Genomic DNA, 21,824 nt, shown 5'->3' with positions numbered 1-21,824 from the left:
ACCTCTTCACTTACAAATGCAAATTTTCTACGATGGACTAACCCAAACATGTCAATCAACTGTTGATAATGCAGCAGGTGGAGCTTTGAAGAAAAAGAATGCTCAAGAGTCATATAACATTTATGAGATGTTGGGATCTAATGCTCAACACAAAGATGTAAGGGGTAAGAGAGTTGGGGTATATGAAACAAGCTCTAATCATGATCTTTCTTTGCAGGTAGCTAACCTAGAAAAGAAGCTTGAATCCGTGCTCAACATGGTGCCAAAAGCAAGTGAAGTGTGTGCCATTTGCAACATACCAAGCCACCTTACTCATCAATGTCCATCTAGGGAGGCTTACCCCAATTATGTCCAAGAGCAAGTGAACCTCATGAATTCTTACAATCAAAGGCCAAGGAATGATGTGTATTCCAATACATATAACCCAAGTTGGAGAGATCATCCCAATCTTTCGTGGAAGAACAACAATCAATTCCAAAACTTCCAACCAAAACCTACTCTTGAGGATACGGTTAAATTGTTAGCCCAAAATACCTTGCAATTCCAACAAACCACCAATAGCACTCTCCAACAACATTCGGCGCCTCTAACCAAAATGGAGACACAATTGGGGCAGATTGCAGATGCCTTGAGCCAAAGAGAGGTTGGAAAGTTTCTAAGCCAACCTGTGATACTCCAAAGGAACCAAGAGCAAGCCAAAGCAATCACTACACTTAAAAGTGGTAAGGTTATCAATAATAGAGTTGGCAATGAAGTTACTAATGAATCTGATCATGTGAATGCAGGGGTTACTCAAGGAGAAAATGAGAAACCAAATGAGGAACCAAGCCATGCTACTCCCTCATTTGAAGCACCAAATCTTCACAAGGCCGAGAAACCTTACACTCCACCAATACCATTCCCTGGAAGACTTGCCAAGAGCAAGCAGGATAAGTCATTTAAGGAGATTTTTGATATTCTAAGTAAGGTGAATGTTAACTTACCTTTGCTTGATGTCATTAGGAACATGCCAGCTTATGGGAAGTTCTTCAAAGAGTTAAACAACTACAAAAGGAAGTATGGACCACATGAGAAGGTAGTGGTGTCCGAGAATGTAAGTGCCGTGTTGCAAAGAAAACTTCCACCAAAGCTCAAGGATCCAGGAAGTTTTCCTATCAACATCACCATAGGAGACAAGAAGGTAGAGAAGGCGATGCTTGACTTAGGTGCTAGCATCAACTTAATGCCTTATTCCGTATACCTTCAACTAGGTTTGGGGGAATTGAAAGCCACCACCATCTCATTACAACTTGCGGACAGATCCGTGAAATATCCAAGAGGTATAGTAGAGGATATTCTAGTTCAAATTGATAAACTAATCTTGCCTGCGGATTTTGTAGTGTTGGACATGGAAGAAGCTCCTATACATGACCGAGAATTGCCTATTTTGCTTGGGAGACCGTTTATGGCCACGGCCAAGACCATCATTGATGTGCATAATGGACTCCTCACTATGACAGTGCTAGGAGAGACCGTTCAATTCAAAGTGTTTGAGTCTCTTTCACATCCTTTTTCATCTCTTGATTGTTATGCCATTGATGTGCTTGATTCGCTTGTTTTCTCTAAGTTCTTGCAGGCACAATCTAATGAACCATTACAAACTGTTTTGAGTCAATCTCAAGATGAGTTTGATGAAGAAGATGCACTCATGGAAGAGGTAGCTGCCTTGGAAGCATTGGCACCGTATCCTTTGAATATTTTACCTCTTTTAGAGCCTTTAGAACCATCGAGGTCACATTTAACCCCTTCCACTGTTAAGGCACCAAAACTTGAACTTAAACCACTTCCACCACATCTAAAGTATGCATATCTAGCTGAATTTGAAACTCTTCCAGTTATCATAACTTCTGACCTCACCCCAAATGCTTTGTCAATACTTACAAGTGCTTTGTCATAGTTACAAGTGCTTTGTCAATACTTATGATTTTAATTGAACGTAATGATCTTTGATTTTATCTCTATTATGATGTCATGTAGGGAACTTTTGAAGAATGCTTTGGGTTGTCGTATGATGTCATCCAATCCAATAACTAAAGGAAAATCTGAGGGTTAATTAGTGATGTCACGGTTAATCTGGGCTGTTGAGGTTCATGGTTTATCGAAAAAGCAACTGGAAATCACTTTGTGTTTGAATGTATCATGTGTGGAAAAGTATCCTCTAGCTATCTAATCATCCATTGTTTTTCTCAAATTCGTCCAAATTGCATTTAAGTCTTTTAGTTATTTGTTTTTACATTAATTTCGTCCAAAACCCAATCCTCTTTACTTACTTGTTTCAAATCTGTCCTATTGAGTGTTTTCAAGTCTTTTGAGTCAAAACCAATTCTATTTTCGTCCAAATTGAGTCTTAGAGTCTAGTTTGAGTCTTTTTGATTGTTTTGAGTCTTTTAAGTTTGTTTTGAGTCATATAAGTTTAGTTAAGAGTCTTTTGAGTTTGTTTAAGTGTTTTGAAGCATATTCGGATAGTTGTTGGGTTTCACCGGTCCAAGTAGTTCCAAAGAAGTCCGGAGTCACGGTGGTGAAGAATGAAGAGAACGAGCTTGTGCCCACACGCATCCAAACCGGTTGGAGAGTTTGCATTGATTATAGGAAGCTAAATGCCGTAAAAAGGAAAGATCACTTCCCTTTGCCATTCATTGATCAAATGCTTGAAAGGTTAGCCGGTCATTCTTTTTATTGTTTTCTTGATGGTTATTCGGGTTATAATCAAATTGTCATAGCTCCGGATGGTCAAGAAAAGACCACTTTTACTTGTCCATTTGGTACTTTTGCTTATCGTTGTATGCCATTTGGTTTATGTAATGCACCGGCCACTTTCCAAAGATGCAGGGCAAGTATATTTTCGGATTATGTTGAGAAAATTATTGAGGTGTTTATGGACAATTTTAGTGTGTTTGGGGACTCATTTGATGATTGTTTGCATAATCTCACTTTAATCTTGAAAAGATGCAAGGAAACTAACCTTGTTTTAAATTGGGGAAAATGTCATTTTATGGTAAAACAAGGCATAGTTTTGGGTCATATCATCTCTGAAAAAGGAATTGAAGTTGATAAGTCAAAAATAGATCTTGTACATTACTTACCCTCTCCTACTTCGGTGAGAGAGGTTCATTCTTTTCTTGGGCATGCAGGATTCTATAGGCGATTTATCAAGGATTTTTCCAAGATTGCACAACCCCTATGCCGTCTCCTACAAAAGGAAGTGACCTTTGAATTCAACGAGGAGTGTGAGAAGGCATTCAAGCACCTCAAGGAGATGCTTACCACGGCACCAATCATAATCCCACCAGATTGGAGTTTGCCTTTTGAGCTAATGTGTGATGCATCCGATTATATAATAAGGGCTGTTTTAGGCCAAGGAAGAACAAGCAACCACATGTCATCTATTATGCATCCCGGACCTTGAATGATGCTCAATTAAACTACTCTACCACTGAAAAAGAACTTCTTGCCGTTGTGTTTGCTTTAGATAAGTTTCGTTCATATTTACTTGGCACTAAAGTGATTGTATACTCTAACCATGCAGCTTTGAAGTACTTATTCACCAAAAACAAGGCCAAACCAAGGCTAATTTGATGGATGCTTCTCCTCCAAGAGTTTGACATTGAAATTCAAGACAAGAAAGGGAGTGAAAACGTGGTGGCTGACCATTTGAGTCATCTGGTGTGCAATGAGAAGTCCTTACCCATCCAAGAGACATTCCCCGATGAGCAATTGCTGTCCATTAAGGTAAGTGAACCTTGGTATGCCGATTTAGTGAACTTTTTGGTGTCAAAATGTGTTCCAAACACTATACCCAAGCACCAACGTGATAAACTCAAGAAAGAGGCACAGTTTTATGTATGGGATGACCCATATTTGTGGAAATATTGTGCGGATCAGATTCTTCGTAGATGTGTGCATGATTGTGAGTTTAATTCAATTCTAACCTTTTGTCACACTTATGCATGTGGAGGACATTTTGGCACACAATGCACTGCCCTTAAGGTGTTAGAATGTGGTTTTTATTGGCCTACAATCTTTAAAGATGCTAGAACTTTTTGTTTAACTTGTGATCGTTGTCAACGAATAGGAAATATAGGTGCAAGGGACCAAATGCCGCAAACACCCATCTTTAATGTCGAAATTTTTGATGTTTGGGGCATTGATTTCATGGGTCCATTTCCTTCTTCATATGGTTTCACTTATATTTTGCTTGCGGTTGATTATGTCTCAAAATAAGTGGAAGCAAAGGCCACCCGTACTAAGGATTCTAGAGTGGTTGCAGATTTTATCAAAACTAACATTTCTCCTAGATTTGGGATGCCAAGAGTGCTTATTAGTGATGGAGGATCTCATTTTTGTAATCGCACCATCGAGGCGTTGCTCAAGAAATATCAAGTCACACATAAGGTTTCAACACCTTATCATCCTCAAACCAATGGCCAAGCCAAGGTGTCTAATAGATAAATCAAGCAAATCTTGGAGAAGACCGTTGGGCCAACAAGAAAAGATTGGAGCTTGCGTTTGGAGGATGCATTGTGGGCCTATCATACGACCTACAAAACACCCATAGGGATGTCACCATTTCGGCTAGTCTATGGCAAACCATGCCATCTCCCTGTGGAGCTAGAACACAAGGCACATTGGGCCATCAAAACATTCAACATGGACATAGATGCGGCTGGAATTCATAGGAAGCTTCAATTGAATGAACTTGAAGAGATTAGGCTTAAAGCGTATGAGAATGCTTGCATTTACAAGGAAATGACCAAGGCTTTCCATGACAAGATGATTCGTAGCAAAACATTCTCCATAGGGCAAAAAGTTTTACTTTTTAATTCTCACCTTCATTTGTTTCCTGGTAAGTTACATTCTAAGTGGATTGACCCCTTCGTTATTACTAATGTTTTTCCATATGGTGTAGTACAAATCCAAAGCTTGAGGAATGGCCAAGAATTCAAGGTGAATGGGCATCGTTTGAAGCCATATTATGAAAGTGTTGAAGGGCAGATTGTGGAGGATGTCACCCTCTGTGCCTTGGGTTCCAAAAGCTAAGTGTGGGGGAATTTAATAGGAGCATTTTTAGGCGACTTAGTTAGCTTGTTTTCTTACATTTATGTTGTTAGTTCATAGTTATTTTAGTATTTTAAGCTATTTTCGTGCGTTTATAGGTTCATTTGGCTAAGGTAGCAAGAAGGTGCATTTTGGAGCCTTTTGGAGCAAAACTGAACTTGGAATGGATAGCATATGCTTGGAGCAAAAGGAATGGACGAAATTGAAGACCTAAAGGTGTTAGGATTCCTACTCAAAGAAGGATTCCTAAGCAAAGAAGGATTCCTAGTCAAAGAAGGTTCCTACTTGAAGTAGGAGAGTTAAGCCAAGGTTTCCTATTTTGGTTCGACCTTTCCTAATCCTAAAAGCCCTATGTTCCAGCAACATTGAAGGATTCTCATGCATTTTAGGACACAAACCAAGCCTTCCTTGCAACCTAATTGCCCTTGCCGTGCATTCCATAGACTTCCCTTTCCTTGTCGTGCAAGGGAAATGAATATTTCCTATTTTGTGTCACAAGATTACATTCCTTTTTCACCCCATTCTCAGCCGCACCTTACATACCTATTCTATCCTAAATCCTTGCCTAATTTCAGCCTTAAAACACATTCCTTTTCTTACAATTTAATGCCGCAAGTTTCTTTCCCTTTCCCTTAGGATTTCTAACTTTATGTCTCCTTTTCCTTGTGGATTTGGGGTCTAATCCTTTCCTAAATTATGTAATAAAAGTTAGGATTCCTTCCTTCAAATAAATACCAAAAACCACACCCTTATGGAACCCTAATCACTCACCCACACAATCTGCCATCCTTCATCCTGTCTCCTAACCTTTGCCGCAGCCTTCAACCTTTCTTCCACCATTCACACACTTCCATACCTTCACCCAAACACCCATACATCATCCCTAACCTTTGCCGCACCACCCTATCAACCTAAATCCATTCACAACCCATAAATCCATCCAAAATCACCCAATAACTCTTGTGCCGCAGCTTTGCAAGGAAGAAAAAGAGAAGAAGAGGCCTTGAACGTTTGTGCATTCAAGTTGGAGTGTTGGAACGTTTTTAGGTGTAATCTATCTTTTGTTTTCAACGTTTAATTCAAGTTTTCTTTGTTTTGTTGTGAACATGAGAGGCTAAACTCGTTTTAGCTAGGGGAGGCTTTGAAACCATGATTATGTTTATGATATGAGTTGATTAATTCCAGTTGTGATTTCATAAATTGTGAATGCAATTTACTTAACCGTTTGATGGATAACTTATTCTTATATGTTGATTAGGAAGGCCTACTTAATTTGCATGCTTGAATTTGGTGCTAAGAATATAAGGGAGTTTCACATAATTGTTACAAACTTATATTCACAAGTAGTTAAGGTTGTTTTCACAATCATGTTAAGTAAATTCCTAGCATGAGTATCATGATGTCATAGTTACAAGTGCTTTGTCAATACTTATGATTTTAATTGAACGTAATGATCTTTGATTGTATCTCTATTTTGATGTCATGTAGGGAACTTTTGAAGAATGCTTTGGGTTGTCGTATGATGTCATCCAATCCAATAACTAAAGGAAAATCTGAGTGTTAATTAGTGATGTCACGGTTAATCTGGGCTGTTGAGGTTCATGGTTTATCGAAAAAGGAACTGGAAATCAATTTGTGTTTGAATGTATCATGTGTGGAAAAGTATCCTCTAGCTATCTAATCATCCATTGTTTTTCTCATATTCGTCCAAATTGCATTTAAGCCTTTTAGTTATTTGTTTTTACATTAATTTCGTCCAAAACCCAATCCTCTTTACTTACTTGTTTCAAATTTGTCCTATTGAGCGTTTTCAAGTCTTTTGAGTCAAAACCAATTCTATTTTCGTCCAAATTGAGTCTTAGAGTCTAGTTTGAGTCTTTTTTATTGTTTTGTGTTGTTTTGAGTCTTTTAAGTTTGTTTTGAGTCATATAAGTTTAGTTAAGAGTCTTTTGAGTTTGTTTAAGTGTTTTGAAGCATATTTTTATTTCTTTGAGTCAATTTTCATTAGATTAGCAATACCTCCTGATCCCCGGCCTAGAACGATCCCTACTTATATCTATACTACAATTGTCAAAAAGAGGGTTTAATTTGTGTGTTATCTTTTATCACATCAGAGTTCCTATAGAACCCGAAGCTAGTAAGCTCCCAAAAGGCCTTATGCTAGGTAAGGATGGGAATATACATATAAGGCTCACTCCCCTGGGCGATATGGGATCTTACAATCCACTCCCCTTAGGGGCCCGATGTCCTCGTCGGCACACCATGACCAAGGTTAGGCTCTGATACCAGATTGTCACATCCTGGCCTGGGGTCCACCACATCCCGGGCTCGACTCCACCACCATAGCATGATATTGTCTGCTTTAGGCCCCGACCACGCCCTCATGACTTTGTTTTTGGGAACTCACACGAGAACTTCCCAATGGGTCACCTAACAGGGGATTTCTCTCGCGCGCTACTCGCTTAACTTCGGAGTTCCTACGGAACCCGAAGCTAGTGAGCTCCCAAAAAAGCCTCATGCTAAGTAGGGATAAGAATATACATATAAGGCTCACTCCCCTGGGCGATGTGGGATCTTACATGGAAACTAAATATGGTGATGAATATGGCTCTTTATAAGACCCATAACAGCAAAAAAACGTGGGAATTAAATGCCCAATTACTAGGATGTATTGGCAATCTGTAACAGCCTCTTTAACCTTATAAAACTGAGAGTTTCAGCCACTTTTACATAAGCTTCCCCTTAGGGACGCCCATAGCTCTCTCTTCTCTTTCTTTGGCCTTTCTTCTAAAAACAAAATCCTTTCTCCATTCACCATCCGCAACCACTAAAGAAACCATGAAGCCGCACTGTTCTTGGAGAAGTTCAACATCAAAATTGCTTCAAGGGGGTTTCTTCTATGAAATTTAATTTCACTCATGTTGTTCTCGATATTAATATATTCTGTAATCATGTTGTGCAATTAAGTTCATAGCTGGGGATTTTGATGTAGCCTTGCAAACATATTCTATGTTAATAAGTTAAGGTATTCAAATCACCAATCCGTGTTCTTATTTCATTCACTGATTTTATAGTATAATTTGTTTGTTAATTTTAATGTTTGATTACCATTAGGACTGCTTATGAATTATTTGATCAAGGTTATAGTACACATCTTGCTTAATCTTGGTGGACATGTGAATGAATGAGGAAACTGCTATGCATACATCCTGCCATGTGATTTCTTTGGTTCTTTAAAGTTTTCTTGTTCTTAATGGATTCTTATTTGGTAATCTAAGTTGAACATCACAACTAGGTTGTAGATTAGGAGTACTTGATCCCAACCACACATCAAATAGATGATCATAAATAAGTAAAATGAACCCTAGTTGCAGATTAGAGAGTTCATTGCATTTTGACTTAAATTTCATGGAATTGGCTTGTAATGGGGAAATCAGTATCCCTAGTTCCATTCCCATTGTTTCTGAATCAATCTATCATTCATCTTTATCTTGTATTGCATTTTAAGTTACTTTAGATTCCAAAAAAAAAAATCTAAATTCAGTTTTCATTGTCATTGTTACTGAAGGTTCACATAAAGTTAGTAATTTGTAGAGTTCTAATAAGTCCCTGTGGTTCGACACCCTTACTTGTGCCATTATACTATCCTTATATTTGCACTTGAACGGAACATAACAAAAATTTGGCGCCGTTGCTGGGGGCTGATTTCAGTCCCCTATAATTGCTTGCCTTATAAACCCCTTTCTGTTTTTATTTTCTTAGTTTAGATTTTTCATTTACAATTTAGTTTGTTTTGATTTCAGGTGGTATAAAAAGATGCATGGTATATGTCCATTATGTGCCAAGACTGGTCATCCTTTGCAGTTATGTCCAAGGAAAGATGAATTTCCAACATTTGTCCGAGAGCATTCACACCTCATAAGTTTATCCAATCAAATGCCAATACATCCATTTCCAAACACATATAGCCCTATTTGGAGAAACTCTCATCATGACTCTTGGAACAACATACAAGCTCCAAATCAAGCATTTGTACCTCCACCATAGCAAGAATCCTTTGACACTACATTGGAGGACACTTTGAAGCTACTCGCTGATAAGTCATATTTTGCATGCATGTATATTGATAGGAGCATATTTAGGCGACTTATTTAGCTTGTTTTCGTGCATTTATATTGTTAATTCATAGTTGTTTTTGGCGTTTAAGCCATTTTCGTGTGTTTTTAGGTTCATGTGGCTAAGGAAGCAAAAAGATGCATTTTGGAGCATTTTGGAGCAAAATTGGACTTGGAAGGGATAACTTATACTTGGAGCAAAAGGAATGGACGAAATTGAAGAGTTGATGTCACAAGGATTCCTACTTGAAGTAGCCACACACCTTCCACATTTCAGCCACATGCACTTGTTCCTCCATCATTGCACCAACAACAACATTGCACATGCACTCCCTTTAATTAATTAACCCACATGCACCCTTTATTCTTTCATCATTCCAGCCACTCCACAATCCCATTCAACAACACATGCATCCACATGCATTCACCCTTTAAACCATTAAATCCACATGCTTTCCTATTCAATTAAATCAGCCACATGCATTCATCATCATAACCTAGCTGTCATTCCACTTCATTGCACATGCATCTTCAAATAAATCAGATTTCCATCATATTCACATGCATTCCATCCTTTAAAACATTGCACATGCACTCCCTTTAATTAATTAAGCCACATGCACTCCCATCCATTTCATCATTGCAGCCAACACATGCTTTCACATGCATTTTCAGATTGTCCCCTTGCACATGCAACCACATATTCATTGCACATGCAATTCCAACCCACATGCATCCTTTAATCATTCAAACATGCAGCCACATTCCCTCCTAGCTGTCATGTTCCCCCCATTTCACCTATAAATAAGCATCCATTGCATTCATTCTCATTCACACTTCCATTTCAGAAATTCATCCATTGTACATACCACAAACACTTCCCCCTTTTGTGCCGTGAGTTTCCCTATTAATCCAAACACCATCCTTCCATATTCCACCACTCCTCTTCCATTCCTCCACCACTCCCCAAACCATTCACACCATCAAACTATCCCTAGACCTTGTGCTACAACGAAGAGGAAGAGAAGAGTGCCTAAACGTTCATACAATTCAAGTTTGAGTTGTTGGAATGTTTAGGTGTTTCTTTGATTTCAATGTTTAATTTCAATGCTCTTTGTTTTGTACGAATGAGGAATGGAAGATAAGAGGGCCTAAACGTTCATACAATTCAAGTTTGAGTTGTTGGAATGTTTAGGTGTTTCTTTGATTCTCTTTGTTTTGTACTATGAGGAACTAAACCCCCTTTGGTTAGGGGGTGATTCGAATATATGTTTATGCTTGAATTTTGATTTGAATACTTCTAATTGCGTTTCATAAGTTGTGGATTCAATTTGTTTAACCGTTTGATTGATAACTTATTTATGTATGTTTATTGAGAATGCGCGCTTAATTTTCATGCATGAATATGACGCTAGAATATAAGTAAGTTTCACCTAATCGTTATGAACTTATATTCACAAGTAGTGGAGGTTGCTTATAAACAATCGCGTTAAACAAATTCTTGGCATAAGTTTCATGCAATCCATAGTAACGAATGCCTCGTCAACACTTATAATTTTCATAGAGCGTAATGATTCTTGCTTGTATCTCTTCTATGCATTCATGTTGAGGACTTGTGGGGAATGTTTTGAATTGTTGTATGTGCTAACCCATCCAATTCAATAACGTTAGGAAGATTTGAAGGTTAATTAGTGCATCACGGTTAACCCGAGGTGTTGAGTTTCATGGTTTATTGAAATGCAATTGGAAATCATTTTATTATGCAAGTATAACATGTATGGAGATGAACCCCTTAGCCATTCTATCATCCATTCATTCCATTCCATCAAATTCGTTTTACAATCTGTTTAGTTTATTAACTTGTTTTGTTATTTCAATTCTCGTCAATTTAAAACCCCCCTTTACTTTCTTGTTCTTTAGTGTTTAGAATTTGTTTAGTTTATGTTTTAAAGTGTTTTGATTCAATTTTATTTCCCAATTTCGTCCAAATTCACCAAAGTGCTCAAAACTGCCCAGAAAGTGATTTTAAGGCAGTTTTGAGTGTTTTGGGTGATGTTTGAGTCTTTTGGTTTGTTTTAATGTTTTAAGTGTTTAGTTTTACATTCTTTGAGTTAGTTTAGTGTTTTATATTGTGTTTTTACGTTCTTGAGTCAAGTTATTACTTAATTTCGTCCAAATTTGTGTTTGTGCTCAAATCTGCCCAGAAAGTGGTTTTTAGGCAGATTTGAGTGTGTTTGTGTTGTTTTGAGTCTTTTGGTTTGTCTTAGTGTTTTAAAGTTTAGTTTTGCATTCTTTGAGTCTAGTATAGTGTTTCATATTGTTATTTTACGTTTTTGAGTCAAATCCAAGTGGTTAACAATCCCTCCTAATCCCCGGTCTAGAACGATCCCTACTTATACATATACTACAATTTGACGAAAAGAGGGTTTAATTTGTGTGCGTATAAATCTCGCATCATATATCTTTCTTATTTGGCGTTTTTGTATTGTTTTTGGATTAAACTAGTTGCATTTTACATTGTTTGGTGTTAGTGTGCAGCCAAGTGTGTAATAAGATCAATTGGAGGGCAAATGAAGGAATGTGGTGCAATTCGGCCATATTGGGTGAATCTAAACAAGGCAAAAAGATTGAAGTCAGATTGGGTGGTTCTAACACCAAAACATGCATTCACATGCATGTTCAAACACCTTGCCGAGCACTCACATGCATTTCCAGCTCCCTTTGCATTTCCAACTCATTCATTTCCATCCCGTGCACTTCCACACCCATTCCCATTAACTAAAACATTCAGCCATATTTCTACCAACAAACACAATCATGTCATGCAAATCCCATATGGTTCCAAGTCAGATTATGCATTTCTAAACACCAAAACATGCATTCACATGCATGCTCACATCCATTCCGTGCATTCCATTATCTTTCTCATGTTTCATCTTTGCAGAAATCCACATGCTTGCACATCTCCCTTTTTGTTATTCACCCATTATTCCAGAAATTCACTCATTCCTTGTTCATGTCGTGTGCTTTATTCTCCTTTCCAGATTTGTACAAACAATTTCTGGTGATCCAATTCACCTTTGCAGGTTCCACTCACTTGTTGCAGCAAGGGCACATGCTTCTTTGAATACATTAACACATACTTGCAGATCTTGTCCATGCCATGCGTCCACTACCTCAGAAACCTATCATTCCAGCTGACTTATGCACTGCCATCTGAATTAAACATATTCCAGATCCAATCTGAGTGTTGGAGCCACATTCCTTTCTATAAAACAAGTTCTTCTTCACACATCAAGGGGTTCGACATTTTTCTTCTTCACTCATTCTCATTAATCACACTCATTCTCCCCCTCCATTCCATTGTACTCGACATTCTCTCCCTTTCACAGAAACTGTCCACTTTCTCTACCATTCACAGAAACTGTTCTTGATTCATCCCATTTTCACACACATAGCCGCTCCATTCCCACTCCATTTCTCTCCATTTCTGTCCCATTGGCGGCAACCATTCAACCATCATCGATCAACATCCATTTACATCACATTTGGAGAACCAACACCGAAGGCACTCCTCAAGGAATTCAACATCAGTTTTGCTTCAAGGGTTTCTTCTTATTAATTCTATGTTCATTCATGTTTTATATTTTTATGTTAAATCTTTTGTAAACATGAATTGTAACTAATCCTCCTCTAGGGATTCGATGTAACCTTGCAAAGTTTGCCATGTAATTAAGTTAGAATGCTCAGTTTGTCCATCTATTTCTTGTTTCATTCTCTGATTTAATGGTGACTTAGTATGTTGATTTTAATGTTTGATCATCATTTGAATTAATCACTAAGTTGTGTAGCCAAGATTAAAACACACATCATGCATAATCTTGGTGGATATGTGAATGAATGAAGGGGATATTTAGCACACATCCTGCCGAGTTATTCCCTTTGGTTTTATGAAAGTTTCTTGTGCATTACATACTCTTGATCATGAACCAAAGTTGCACATCACAACTAGGTTCATGATTAAAGACATTTGATCAAATCCACACATCATATGGTTGATCATGTCCAAGTGAAATAAACTCAAGAAATAGGTAGATGAATGAGTATAAACTAACTTAACAAACATGGACTTGGTTTAGCAATGGTGAAACCGAATCCCTAGTTTCATCTCCATTGGTACTATCTCATTTTATTAATTGTTGAGTCATTTATTTGTGTTAACTTCACTTTCTTATACTTTCAAGTTACAACAACAAATCTGCCTATTCTGTTTAGTTTGATTCATTTCATAGAGTTCTTGCAAAACAAGTCTTTACATAGGTCCAATTAGTCCCTGCGGATTCGACACCCTTGCTTGTGCCATTATACTAAATATATTCTAGCATTAGGAAGGAATAATACATCAACAAAAATGGCGCCGTTGCCGGGGATTAGAAAATTTGCTAATCCCTTGGATTGTTTTATTTTCGTTTGATCTTTTTATTTTTTTATTCCAGATTCTTAATCTTGTTTTGTTTCTTGTTTTAGGTACTAGTTTATGACTCGGAGTTTTCATCCGATTCGTGAACATATCCTGGAGTGATTAGGTTCTTCGTCCGGCTGCAAGACGTAAAAGAAAGCGCTACTTGGGAGGCAACCCAATGCACTGAATAAAGCAAAGCATGTTCATAATAAAAAATAAAAAAAAAAAATAAATAAATAAAAAATAAAAAATATATATATAGAATAAAAATAAACATGGCAAAAAGATGGAGCCTTCACAAAGGATGTTTACGTGAAGCCCCACTACGAGGCGTTGGAGCAGAAGGCGTCGGAGCAGAAGGCATCGAAGCGGGAGGCATCGGAGCGGGAGCATTCCAGGCCTCAATACTTGGCCAAACGCTGGATGACCCAGGAAAAAAGTGCCTCTGGAGATAAGCCGCAAGCCTTTGACGGTCACTGTGAATTCGACCCTCAGATTCTTGCAGTTCATCAAGCTTCCTCTTCATGCCCGACGAATAGTTATTTGCAAACACATGCAAACTTCTATTCTCGTACTTAAGCTGTTTGATCTCCTGCTTAAGACTTTCCACCTCTGCCATCAACGATTCCACTTGGCGAGACCGAGCAAGCAGGCGTTGGCCCATGTTGGACACAGAGCCTGCACATTGAACGCTGAGAGCGAGAGACTCTTGAACGGCCAACTCATCGGACCGTCCTGAAAGCAGCCTACTGTCCTTAGGAGTAAGGAGGTTCCTAGCTACTATCGTAACTGTTGTTGCATCGGTCATCATGGAGTCTTCACCTGAAAGAGGACCATTAGAAGATAAAAAAGAAGAGCGTCATACATTACCTTGACGGGGCGCAACCGGATCGCTGCTGAGACTCAAATCTAAGCTAAGGTTCGATGAGTTAGTCATTTTTCAAAAGTGTTCAATGAGAAGGGGTGGATGGAGTTAAATTTCGAAGGGCCGGAGACGATTTTCAAGAATGGGAAATCTTCAGAATGTGTATGTTGGCGGTGATCGATAGCTCTATAAAAAACCAAGGCGACGCGTCCACTGATTCAAAGAGCCGGATTTTCCGGCGTAAGTTAGGCGACGCTCCCTCAGCTTTTCAGAAAACGCGTTCCACTTTGTCAAAAGATTTCTGACAAAGCTGAAAACACGTGGAGGCCATCATCGCAACTACACATCTTTAGCCGACAAGCGCAAAGTTCGGCGACGCTTTCTCTGCTTTTCAGAAGACGCGTGCAGCTTTGTCAAAAGGAGCCGCATCTGCACTACCATGTGTCATTCAGAAAGCGAAGGGGCGTCGTTCAGAAATCGAAGGGGCGCCTGCTCAGAAATCGAAGAGGCGTCTTCAAAGATCGAAGAGGCGCCAATATTTCAAAAAGCCGGATTTACGGGATCAAAACGTCTGTCGACAAGGGTAAAAGAATGGTACCACCACTTGTTATTATCTCTATATATGTCGACCTTCATCTTTTATGGCAAGGAAAACCTGAAGAAAATGCCCAACTCACCCTCACCTCTGAGGGCGCACTCCCAGCAAAGCCTTTCGAAATACTCAATTCTTTCTTCTTCCCCAAAGATGATACCAGATGCCTGGAGTACAAATGACCCAGGAGGAAACGGCGGATTGAAGTGTGCTGATTCATTCAGCGCTTCTTCAAAAGCAAAGGTATCTCATATCATCAAGGTCAAAAGCAAAAGTATCTCATATCATGCTCTTTCCCTGTCTTTTTCTTTGTCCTTGTTCTTACTCGCATGGCAAAGTGAAAGAAGCAATCAGCCAGCACTTGGAGTCAGTCTTCTGTTCTGGAGCCAACTGCCTGGAATCTATTCCTGATTGCTTACCTAGCATTGCTCTCGAGTAGTCATCTGCAACGGTTGATACACTTCCAGAGAAGGGACCACTCCTGTAAAGATTGAACAAAGAAACAGATAAAAGGGGTAAGCTCAGACCTTCGGGGAAGACCAAAAGAATCCTGCTGCCCAGTTCAAGATTATGTAGCACAAAGGAAAATCAACGAGTTGGAGGAGACCAAAAGAATACTCCAGCCCAGTTCAAGAGTAAGCCTGTGGAATCACCATGATCAATGCCTCAATGCAATTACCAAGGAGAAGATGGAATTTACACTCTATAACCAGATTTGCGTCCCTAAACTCTTCTCTTTGTTAATTACATTCTGCCATGTTTAGTATGTTTAGTTGTTGTTTGTGTGTTTACTTATGTTTTGTGTGAATCTATGCTTAAAACATTGAGGACAATGTTTGATTTAAGTGTGGGGGGGTAACTAAGTATATTTGATGCAAATTCGTGGGATTTTATCACCCATAACTTCAAATGTTGTTCCTTGCTGTTTTAAGGTGTTTTTAAGTTGTTTTAGAGTGTTTTAGTATGTTTTGTTTTTATAACTCCGAAAATCACATAAAAATTTGAAAAACATGTTTTAAAAAGCCTAAAAAGAGTGTTTTGAGTCGTTTTTGTGTGTTTATGTCTTAGGGTACCTTCCAACACAATGACATGGATTTGGTTTGTAATTGCATGACAGTTAAAAAGAGTTATAAACATAGAGAAAAGTTTGATTTACTCTTGGTATATGCTTGGTTATGGTTATAATGTATGACTTCACATGCAATCATAAAAGAAAAATTCGTTTTTGTGACATGCTTGAAGGAAGGAACTCAAACAAACGCTACAACCATGTGAGACTCGAGCCATTACCTTCTTTGGAGAGTTATTTTCTGTGATTCTTTGTTTTCTAAAGTTGTTGCATGATCTCATTATTCCTTGCTTGGTTGCTACTTAGAATGCAATTGTATCATGATAGAACTAAATGCTAGAACTTATATCCATTTCATTCAAAGCATGACATTGAATTGCATAACATATATCAAGATAAAGTTGTGTAGTTGCCACCATAGCCAAATAGCCTTACTTCCCATATTTCGTATTTGTTGTAAGTTTTAACCCCTTTGAGCCTTGTTTAGCCTATGTTCTTTGTTAACCCATGTTATCCTTACCTAGCCTAGAATAGGACCATCCATGCCTTTGTTCTTAAAGCATAGTAAGCATGACGGAAAATGAATTCCTTTTTGATTAATATGTTGCAGAAAATAAGTGTGGGGGAAGGATTATTGATGAGAATTGTTGTGCCATAGGCACGGCTAAAAAAAAAAAAAAAAAAAAAGAAGAAAAAAAAAAAAAAATTTGAAAAAAAGAAAAGAAAAATAAGAGTTGTTTGAATTTCCCCTATTAGTCTAAAAGTTGTTTTCCGCGCTCTAAAGGGAATTCTAAGTACCTAATTCAATACTTTGCTCACTATTGCTTTAAGAATGTTTGTTTATCCTTCACCTTTCATTGTTAACCAGTACCCTAGCCCCGTTACACCCCTTTGACTTCTATCTTGATCGTTATGTGTTCAATAATGTGGAGTTTGGATTTGATATGAGCTTATGGAATCACTGGTTCTCATTCTAAGTAGTAGCATTCCATTCATGAGATCATATTCATGTCATTATCGTAAATCCAGAAAATGCTTTATTTGTTATAACATATGTGAGATACTAGTCTTTCATGTTTACATCAATCTCTCACATATAACTAGTGTAGGGTGTGTAGTCAGAAAATCTGTGTGAAAATAGAGTGCATTCTAGTAAGGAATTGAGTAAATTCTCTAAAGCATGTTACTACATTTGAAATGTGTTTTAATTGCTTAATTGTGAACTAGTATGTGGTGACTATGATTAAGAATGTACTTAAGTGTAAAGATGGCTAAAATCTGTGAGAATAATGATTTTTAACTTGTCATGTGCATTGGAAATCCCTAAGACGGTTGTTGGAAGGTTTAGGTTGTGTTTTACTTGTTTAGTGTCGTTTTGTTTATTTGTTATTATTTTGTTTTGCTCGAGGACTAGCAAAAGCTAAGTGTGGGGGAATTTGATAGGAGCATATTTAGGCGACTTACTTAGCTTGTTTTCGTGCATCTATGTTGTTAATTCATAATTGTTTTAGTAGTTTAAGCCATTTTCGTGTGTTTTTAGGTTCATATGGCTAAGGAAGCAAAAAGATGCATTTTGGAGCAAAATTGGGCTTGGAATGGATAGCATATGCTTGGAGCCAAAGTGTTGGACGAATTTGAAAGCCTTGTATGCACTTTGGACATAAAACAAAGGGCCTAGCCCAATCAAACAATCCTTTGAGCCATGCAAAACCTCTAGCCCAATCAACAACCCTTAGCCACATGCATTCACATGCATCACAACCCCAAAACCATCAAGAAACACCATTCACACACACATGCACTTACTCTTTCATCATTGCACCACCATTCACACACACATGCACTTAATCCTTCATCATTACACCACCTTCTCCATCTTTATTCCACATGCATTCATCATAATTCACCCTAGCTACCACCATTCACACACACATGCACTTACTCTTTCATCATTGCACCACCAATTCAACACATGCATTTCCACCTTCCTACTTCATCATTTCATCCACATGCACTCTCAATCATAACAACCACATTCACTCTTAAACAATCACCCACATATTCTCCCATTCCCCCTATAAAAACTCATGCATTCATACACAAAAATCACATCTCATTTTCATACACAACACATCACAAACACATCCAATCTTCCCTCATTGCCGTGAGCTACCATTCCCTTATAATCCAAACACCACTCCTCATCCATTTCCATAATTCCCCAATCCATTCAACACACCAACAACATCCCTTAGACCTTGTGCTACGACGAAGAGGAAGATAAGAGGGCCTAAACGTTCATACAATTCAAGTTTGAGTTGTTGGAATGTTTAGGTGTTTCTTTGATTCTCTTTGTTTTGTACCATGAGGAACTTCCTCTCCGCTTCATTCCATTAGATACACTCTCCCATTTCTTAAAGGATTTCGACATCAGTTTTGCTTCAAGGGTTCTTTCTTCTTAATCCTATGTTCACTCATGTTATATATTTTTATGTCAAACCTTTTGTAAACATGAAGTGTAACTAATCTCTCTCTAGGGATTCGATGTAGCCTTGCAAGATTGCCATGTAGTTAATTCGGAATTCTCATTTAATCTATCTATTTCTTGTTTCATTCTCCGATTTAATTGTGACTTAGTGTGTTGATTTTAATGCTTGATCATCATTTGAATTAACCACAGGTTGTTTAGCCAAGATTAAAGCACACATCATGCATAATCTTGGTAGATATGTGAATGAATGAAGGGAATGTTTTGCAAACATCCTGCCGAGTGTTCCCTTTGGTTTTGTGAAAGTTTCTTGTGCACTACATAGTCTTGATTAGGAACCAAAGTTGCACATCACAATTAGGCTCATGATTAGAGACATTTGATCAAATCCACACATCATATGGCTGATCATATCTAAGTGAAACAAACCCAAGAAATAAGTAGAGGGATGAGTATAATCTGACTTAACAAGCATGGACTTGGCTTAGCAATGGTGAAATCGAATCTCTAGCTTCATCTCCATTTGTGCTATCTCTTTTTATTAGCTGTTGATTCATTCATTTTGTGTTTACTTCATTTCCTTATGCTTTAATTTACAATCTGTCATTTAGTTTAATCAAAACCTAAATCCCCCTTTACCTTATTGTTCAATTTAGTTAGAAATCAATTTAGTTTATGCTTTAAAGCATTTTGAGTCTTTGGTTTGTCTTAGTGTTTTAAAGTTTAGTTTTGCATTCTTTGAGTCTAGTATAGTGTTTTAGATTGTGTTTTTAGCGTTTTTGAGTCAAATCCAAGTGATTAACAACCCCTCCTAATCCCCGGTCCAGAACGATCCCTACTTACATACTTACTACAATTGTCAAAAAGAGGGTTTAATTTGTGTGCGTATAATTCTCGCATCAAATTTTGGCGCCGTTGCCGGGGACTGATTTCAGTCCCTTGTAATTGCTTGTTTGCTACTTAAAATTTGTTCATTTCATTGTTGTTTGCTAGTTAAACTTTGTTCTTTTCATTGTAGGTAGATTCTTGATTTTCATTCAAACTTGTGTTACTTTGTTTCAGGTAGTATATGTCAAATGAACTTGTTGAGTTAGGCCAAAGAATTGAACGGTTGAAGGGCCACACTTTGGACAACTTTGTGCCATCAAGTTCATCCATTATCCGTGAAGAAGAGGAAGGGAATTCACCTAGTTCAACAAGTAAAGAATCTGAGCAATTTAATTGGGAAGGAGAAGAGGAGATGGCGGGCAACGAAGATGAGCTTCGAGCTTTGGAGGACTTTGCTCAACCAATCATACCAAATTCACCTTCATGCATCTTGCTGCCCACAGAAGCTAGAAACTATGATCTCAAATCTTCACATTTCCATATGTTTCCTTCATTTTATGGCTTACCTAATGAAGACCCTTTAGCTCATATTAAAGAGTTTTACAATGTTGTGAGTGGTTTACCTTTGCAGGGAGTAAGTGAAGCAAATTTGAGGATGAGAATGTTTCCTTACACCTTGAAAGATAAGGCCAAGAGTTGGTTGATGACTCTAACACCAGGTTCCCTCACTACATGGGATGTCGTGGCTAAGAAGTTCTTGGAGAAGTTCTTTTCCACTCAAAAGACAGCCACATTAAGGGGACAAATCTTCAACTTCAAACAAGATGATGGAGAACCTTTCAATGAGTGTTGGGAGCGTTTTAAAGGCCTCTTGATACAATGTCCACACCATGGGTTACCTTTTCACTTACAAATGCAAATTTTCTATGATGGACTAACCCAAACTTGTCAATCAACTGTTGATAATGCAGCAGGTGGAGCATTGAAGAAAAAGAATGCTCAAGAGTCATATAACATTTATGAGATGTTGGGGTCTAATGCTCAACACAAAGATTTAAGGGGTAAGAAAGTTGGAGTCTATGAAACAAGTTCTAATCATGAGCTTTTGTTGCAGGTAGCTAACCTAGAAAGGAAGCTTGAATCTGTGCTCAACATGGTGCCAAAAGCAAATGAAGTGTGTGCCATTTGCAACTTACCAAACCACCCTACTCATCAATGTCCATCTAGGGAGGCTTATCCCGAGTATGTTCAAGAGCAAGTGAACCTCATGAATTCTTACAATCAAAGACCAAGGAATGATATGTATTCCAATACATATAACCCGAGTTGGAGATATCATCCCAACCTTTCATGGAAGAACAACAATCAATTCCAAACTTTCCAACCAAAACCTGCCACTACCCTTGAGGATACGGTTAAGTTGTTAGCCCAAAACACTTTGCAATTCCAACATTCCACAAATAGCACTCTCCAACAACATTCAGCAGCCCTAACCAAAATGGAGACACAATTGGGGCAGATTGCAGATGCCTTGAACCAAAAAGAGGTTGGGAAGTTTCCAAGCCAACCCGTGATACTCCAAAGGAACCAAGAGCAAGCCAAAGCAATCACTACACTTAGAAGTGGTAAGGTTATTGATAATAGAGTTGGCAATGAAGTTACTAATGAATATGATAATGTGAATGCAGGTGTTACTCAAGGAGACAATGAGAAACTAAATGAGGAACCAAGCCATGCTACTTCCTCATTTGAAGCACCAAATCTTCACAAGGCCGAGAAACCATACACTCCACCAATACCATTCCCTGGAAGACTTGCCAAGAGCAAGCAGGATAAGTCATTTAAGGAGATTTTTGATATACTAAGCAAAGTGAATGTTAACTTACATTTGCTTGATGTCATTAGGAACATGCCGGCATATGGGAAGTTCTTCAAGGAGTTAAACAGCTACAAAAGGAAGTATGGACCACATGAGAAGGTTGTGGTGTCTGAGAATGTGAGTGCAGTTTTGCAAAGAAAACTGCCACCAAAACTCAAGGATCTAGGAAGTTTCTCTATCAACATCACCATAGGGGACAAGAAAGTAGAGAAGGCAATGCTTGATTTGGGTGCTAGCATCAACTTAATGCCTTATTCAGTGTACCTTCAACTAGGTTTGGGAGATTTGAAAGCCACCACCATCTCATTACAACTTGCAGACAGATCCGTGAAATATCCAAGAGGTATAGTAGAAGATATTCTAGTTCAAGTTGATAAGCTAATCTTGCCTGCAGATTTTGTAGTGTTGGACATGGAAGAAGCTCCTATACAT

General features: G+C 38.2%; 1 non-coding gene across 1 annotated transcript; it reads right to left on the bottom strand.

Moving 5' to 3' along the window:
* Positions 1 to 20,299: 20,299 nt before the first annotated feature.
* On the bottom strand, positions 20,300 to 20,410 carry LOC148690548 (small nucleolar RNA R71). Its single transcript, XR_015957391.1, has one exon. It is a non-coding gene; the product is annotated as a small nucleolar RNA R71 (small nucleolar RNA).
* Between the last annotated feature and the right edge of the window lie 1,414 nt (positions 20,411 to 21,824).

The sequence above is a fragment of the Pyrus communis genome, chromosome 15 (genome assembly GCF_041283825.1).
Source record: "Pyrus communis isolate YQ-2024b chromosome 15, ASM4128382v1, whole genome shotgun sequence".
In the NCBI taxonomy this organism is placed as follows: Eukaryota; Viridiplantae; Streptophyta; class Magnoliopsida; order Rosales; family Rosaceae; genus Pyrus; species Pyrus communis.
Note: the sequence above shows the minus strand (reverse complement) of the source record. Positions and strands in the feature narration are given on the sequence as shown.